Source organism: Homarus americanus, unplaced genomic scaffold (assembly GCF_018991925.1).
Source record: "Homarus americanus isolate GMGI-L3 unplaced genomic scaffold, GMGI_Hamer_2.0 scaffold12171, whole genome shotgun sequence".
NCBI classification, from domain to species: domain Eukaryota; kingdom Metazoa; phylum Arthropoda; class Malacostraca; order Decapoda; family Nephropidae; genus Homarus; species Homarus americanus.
The window spans coordinates 262,921-269,180 of NW_024734046.1; positions in this window are offsets into that span (position 1 = coordinate 262,921).

Below are 6,260 nucleotides of genomic sequence, written 5' to 3' on the forward strand. Positions count from 1 at the left end.
ATAAAAGTTTAATAGCGTCGTAAAACTGTAATCCGGAGAGTTAATGCTTGATCCGGGATGCTTTAGACCGCAGTGTCGCCCGTACGTGACCTCTCCCTTACCTCGCGGGGTTACAAGTTGACCCCAAAAGCGCCATACAGGGCACCCCTCAACCTCCCCCTGAGTACCATTGTTGTCCAGGAAGTACCGTGACATTCTCCCGAGTACCGTGACTGATATACCCGAGTGCCGTGACTTACCCCCCTGAGTACCGTGATTACTGGTGCTTCAATACGTGGCTGTACGTCTACTAATGAACATGTGGATGTGTGTGCGCGCGTGACATTTCATTTATAGTAAGATAATCACCCTTTTCTTGATTGGATGTCACAGTTGGTGAGTACAACGACCAAGGGTAAGTCTCCACCTCTGGACGCCCATAGCTAAACCTTGAAACATAATGCTTTCAGACGACGATTTAAACACATCGTCTTGTTAATAAAGGGTTTAAGTTCTGTTACCTCGGTGTAAGAGGGAGGAGAGGTGGGTGGTGGGGGCGGTGTCGACGATATGGGTGGTAGATTGTGTGTGGGCGTAACATTGCCTCACGTCATATGCCTGCGCTCATCCCGCCCACCCCACTATCACCATCCATATCTGTTCACTCTCCCCTATACAGCCTTCATTAAAGCTTTCCTCACTCCTCTTTGGTTTTCCTATATGGGAGTTTATGAGGCATAAACCAAATATTTAATAATGCGTATAATTTCCTATAGCATAATATATACTTACAGTTTACAGACAGCATGATGATATGAAGTAAAGTATATAATTAACATTTCTTGTATTCTTTACGAGATGTTTAAGTATGTTTATGAATTTTACACATTACCAAGTTTGCGGTTGACTGTCTACAAGAACTTAAGAATAACTCCTATGTACTCTTGAGTTAACTTGCAACAGTAAGGTGAAATATCTTTATATCTGTATTGTTAATGAGTTTTGTTATTACATAGTTATTGTTACGGTACACTTTGGAGGCAGTTTGTAAGACCAGCCTTGATTAGTTTGTTTAGTTAAGTAATAAAAAATATTATTGGTCGATCATCACACACACACACACACACACACACACACACACACTATAGAGTGCATATTTACGAAGATATAATTTTTTTCACTTTTGGAATACAGTATATATATTGTCTTTAGAATACTGTATATATTTCATGTATAAATTATTGTATATGTATATATTGTACGTATATACCTTTTTTGTGTTCACTGTGGAGGTAATAATTACAGGTGTGTGTGTGTGTGTGTGTGTGCGTGTGCGTGTGCGTGTGTGTGCGTGTGGCCTCATATGCACAGTTCCTCCTCGTTGTTCCAGCCACCTCACGACTCCTCCCCACCGCTGCCCTCTGAACCGGGATTAACTCTCCTTAAACCAGTAATCACCGTTCTCTCACTAAGTTTGTTTTACTGGTACCTGAATACGGTAAACTGGTGAACACATTCCTAAATTTATTAACCGAGAAAGAGGTCGAGGTGGAGCTATCGACGTGCCTTATTTTTCGACGTCGATTCTGAGTAGATTAATCGACCTGCGGGTAGTCATGGAGATTGTCACTTGGTCTGTCAGTCCATATGATTTAAGGGAAAGAAGTTTATTGTTTACCTTTTATTTGTTGACATGTTTTCTTGGGGATATAATTTAGATTTTTAATTAGGAGATAAACCAGGTAAGACTGTCGTTGTTGTTGTTATGTGTTGAGGTGTTTCAACGGCCTGGGTTCTTAAGCACAATTCACCAGGTCTTATACTGTTCACCAGACAATACACTTAAGAGTTATGAAAGGTTTCGGTATTGTTTCTGTATCGGATACATATTGAGAACCAGTTAGGGCGATAACTTCACCCCTGATGCCCTCTGGTGTGTATTAAACTCTGGTGCACATCATTTACCTGTGTCTGGCGGACTGGTTCAGGGAGCCTCATAACCCTATTTTTAACTCGTTAATTAAATGCTAACGGCTGCTCGTAAGTACAATGTGAAGCTAAAAACCTTAAATGTTATAATTATTAAACTTATATCTTTATACGTGGTGTATTAATTGGTACAGAGAGCTGTTTTGTGTATATTTTATCTCGGAATTGTATGTTTATAGGTACTGAGTGCATTAACATAACTGAAATATAATTTGCATGATAATTGTGTACAATTCACTGAGGCATCTCTTTTTATTTTTAAATTTATATGGTGTACTCCGAAGAGTTACATTTATCTGAATATTTATTATACATTCACAAGTTGTTCTTAAAGGCATTTACATCGTAAAGAAAGAAAAATCTTTCTTAATAATGGGCTCATCATGGAAGATGCTTTTGGGTTTTATCATGTCACAAATTATTTTGAATTAATGCAATATATTTCCCGAAATGTTTTTTATTTATATTTTTATAATATAGTCACGGAAATTGTTTTTTTTTTCGTGTGTGTGTGTGTGAGTCTAAATCGTGCAGCAGATATACTGTGTCACGGAAATGTTGAGAATTAATGAGGGAGAGAAGCACAAAGAGGGTGGTGAGTGAGGGGGCGTGGCCAGCAGACAGGAGAACATGCCTCTGCCGAGCTACCTATCCTGTCTCACACTGCCTCCACCTGCCTTCCCCTCCAACAGTCTACCTCCCCTGCCTCCTTCTCCAACAGCCTACCTCACCCTACCTTCACCCCCTTCACCCTGCCTCACCCTCCAACAACCTACTTCACCTTGCCTCCCCTCTGCCTCACCCTGCCGCCTTTCCCTACCCCACATTGCCTCCTGCTTGACGCCCTACCCAGCCTGTTCTAAGTTCCCTCTCTCAATTTTAAAGGTTCTGTATTAGCTAAAGTGGATCACCTGAACCCCCCTCCCCCCCTCTCCTCAGCCTAATTGAGATCCTGTGCTATGGGATAGTGGTTCGATTTTTGGGCACTCAGTCCACCCACCTGTAAATGGATTCCTAACTTTACAAGGTGGTAAAGTTAAGGCGGTTGAGTGCAGCACCGGCCATACTGCCTCTGTAAAGGCTTAGGGATATGAATCCCTTTCCAGCCTAATCAGGATCTTATAAAAGGAAAGTCAAGAACCATGCTTTTCTGAGGGATAACAAACAACCGTTCGAGATTGACATATCTTTACTATAATAAATGACACAAAACTCTGACTCCACTCAAACAAGCATTAAATAACAATTACGGGAGTCAAACAATTATGAGAATCAAACAATTAAGGGAATCAAACAATTAATGGAATCAACAATTGAATCAAACAAATAAGAGAATCAAACAATTATGGAGTCAAACAATTAAGGGAGTCAAACAACTAATGGAATCAAACAATGAACAGATATTTCCTACGGCAGCAGCCTGGGGAAGGTTCTGGAAAGCAGTGATCCACTCTCAGGGGGAAGGTCAATTCAGCTCCTCACTCGAGCGACGGCAGCCGATGTCTTGCTACACAGGAGAAACACAACGGAACAGACGGTGGAGAGGAACTGGCGATGACGTGGCAGCCGCGGTAGTGCTTGGGGTAGGTGTCCTGAGATTGACAGTCGATTGTGAAGGTCTGGGGAAACAGCCCACGAGTCCAGAGCCTCAGATGAGATCACAACCAGAATTTTGACGAACAGCAGGGAGGTGTAGCTGTACTGATGGCTGGGTAGAATCTGCCCGGTGTCAAGGAAGCAGTCACGTTCTCACCTTCGTCTACCCCCATAAGTGGGGGACGCGACAAGCAAACGAGCTGCGGCAACCATCCTGCTCGCTACCGCCCATACAGACTCCTTGTGTACCGGAAGCTTAGTGTTCAGTGTGCTGCATCCACATTGCCTCTAACGGCTCGTCATGCCTTTGGGACCCACTTTCTTTTTTCAACTTAACATAAGCTTAACCTAACAAAACGCAACTTACCCAAACTTACCGTAATACAATAAGTTTATAATCCACCTTGTTAATGTTTTGGTTGAGTAGTAGGTAAGAATAAAGTAACAAACATGTAGAGTAAACACTGTCAACATCACCACTACCTGTGTAAAGGACTGTACTGTAAGAACAATGTGTTGGACACAATCTGTTGTTGTACAAAAGTTTGTTGTTGTCAATCTCTCCTCAAAACCGAGAGTTGGAGTGTTCAATAACGTCACCAGATGGTACTGTAGTGTTGTCCGCCACAGTTTATCGAATCATATTTTCCCCAACACTTCGTAACAAATTTTCATGAAACTTGACGAGCGTTCCCTAAGTCAACAACAGTAGTAGGAGAATCTGATTTTACTATTATATTGTATTTTTTTATTTTTTTTTATTATTTTTTTTATTTGTTGTTATTTTCCTTTGTGTAGTTTTTATTATAAGATGGAGAAAGTAACGACAGGGAGATCACTTACCCTCTCAGGTCGTTTGTGTAATAAACTGGTACATATTATAAAGTGTATTAGTGGGAGAGTTGGCGTGGCTGTTGTGTGTACCATCTGGACACTCCTATAATTATTAGATATTCAAATGCTCTCAATATATTCTGTAATGTTTAAGATTCATATGGATTTTACCCCAAACATCTCTTAAGATTAAATTAACTAACTTTTGCTGTCTTGTTCCGCAGGTAAGAAACTGGGATTATTGGTCGTCTTGAAGCGCTGTGCCAGAGGTGAGAGAGAGAGAGAGAGAGAGAGAGAGAGAGAGAGAGAGAGAGAGAGAGAGAGAGAGAGAGAGAGAGAGAGAGAGAGAGAGAGAGAGAGAGAGAGAGAGAGAGAGAGAGAGAGAGAGAGAGAGAGAGAGAGAGAGAGAGAGAGAGAGAGAGAGAGAGAGAGAGAGAGAGAGAGAGAGAGAGTTGTGAAAGTGAGTAGGTGCGAGTGACAGTGAGTGGTATTCCCTATTCACCTTGCTGTGGTCTTAACTGAGAGCCCCGCACCTGACCTCTGCTACACGGTGTCAAGGTCGTGTTTGGTCTATGGTCGTGTCGCGTCCTTCATCCTCAACACTCACTACTGTAAACGATAACCATCCTTTTTGCTTTCAATCAAATTTTAGATGATTTACAGGATTTACATTTCTCGTTCATGTCCAAGTGAGTCATTTACATATTTTGCTTTACCTTGTCCAATTTTGGGTACACGTAATTTAACCTCATGTGATATAAATTCTTCAAAGGTTATCAGTAAGTGGGGTGAGTCGTATCTTTCTCTTGTGTGTAGGGGGGAAACGATGGTGTATTCAAGTGTCAAGTCAGAGGAAGAACCTAAATTGCGAGTCGCCAGTTTAAGGTGGATGCAATTTTACGGATGGAGAGTAAGACCTGATGGATGGAGGGAGGGAGGGAGGGGTCGATTCTACACAGGTCCAGGGTACTACTTAGCTGCCCAGGGATGAGATGAGAGGAGGGGAGGGGAGGAAGGGGGGTGGAATGGCTGGGATGGGGGAGAGTGTTGGTGAAAGGTGGAGGACCTCGAGCAGGGTTTGAGGGTAGTGTTACTTTTAAAACGTTGGTGAGAGAGATAACGTTGTAGTAACCTCCAACAATCTTAAAATACTGTTGGTGATTCCTGAACATAAGTGGAGGGAGAGATTACATAAAATGATAGTAAGGTGATTACATAAAAACTGTTGGGAGAAACTTATAACTTTTGATAGAAATTACTTAAAAAAAAGTGGAGAGAGTGAATATTTAAGGGATTGTAGGTACTTGTTACTTTCTTGTTACTTAAAAACTCAATAGTAGTGATATTCAGAGATTAATGGGAGCGATTTATGGAAAGGTTCACTCGGTGTCTACATACTGAACTTGGTGTAAAGAACACTTGGAATAGTTTATGAAGATAAAAAAAGACTATTGGTAGCTCATTAAGGAAGGCCACTACTTGACTGAAAGTTAGACTGCAGACGGTTACGAGTTATGGACACAGGGTTTCAAGATTTTAGACGGGATTTGCGAGTTGTAGATGGGGCTACTAGTTTTAGACGTTGGCTGCTAGTTTTAGACTGGGCTGCTAGTTGTGGACGGGGCTCCAACTTATTAGGCGGGGCCGGGAGTTGTAGAATGGGTGGGTTCCTAGTTGTAGACCGGGGGCTGCTTAACAACAGGGGGTTCTTGCCTTGGGGTCATACGGGGCGATTATTTAGGGCCAGACGGGGGGATATTAGGGTGAGGAGAGGGGGAAGGGGTGTAGGTGGGTAGGGGAGGGGAGAGTTATAGATGGTCCGTCCAGGGGGTAGGACGCGCTAATTGGCGATGATAGGTCGT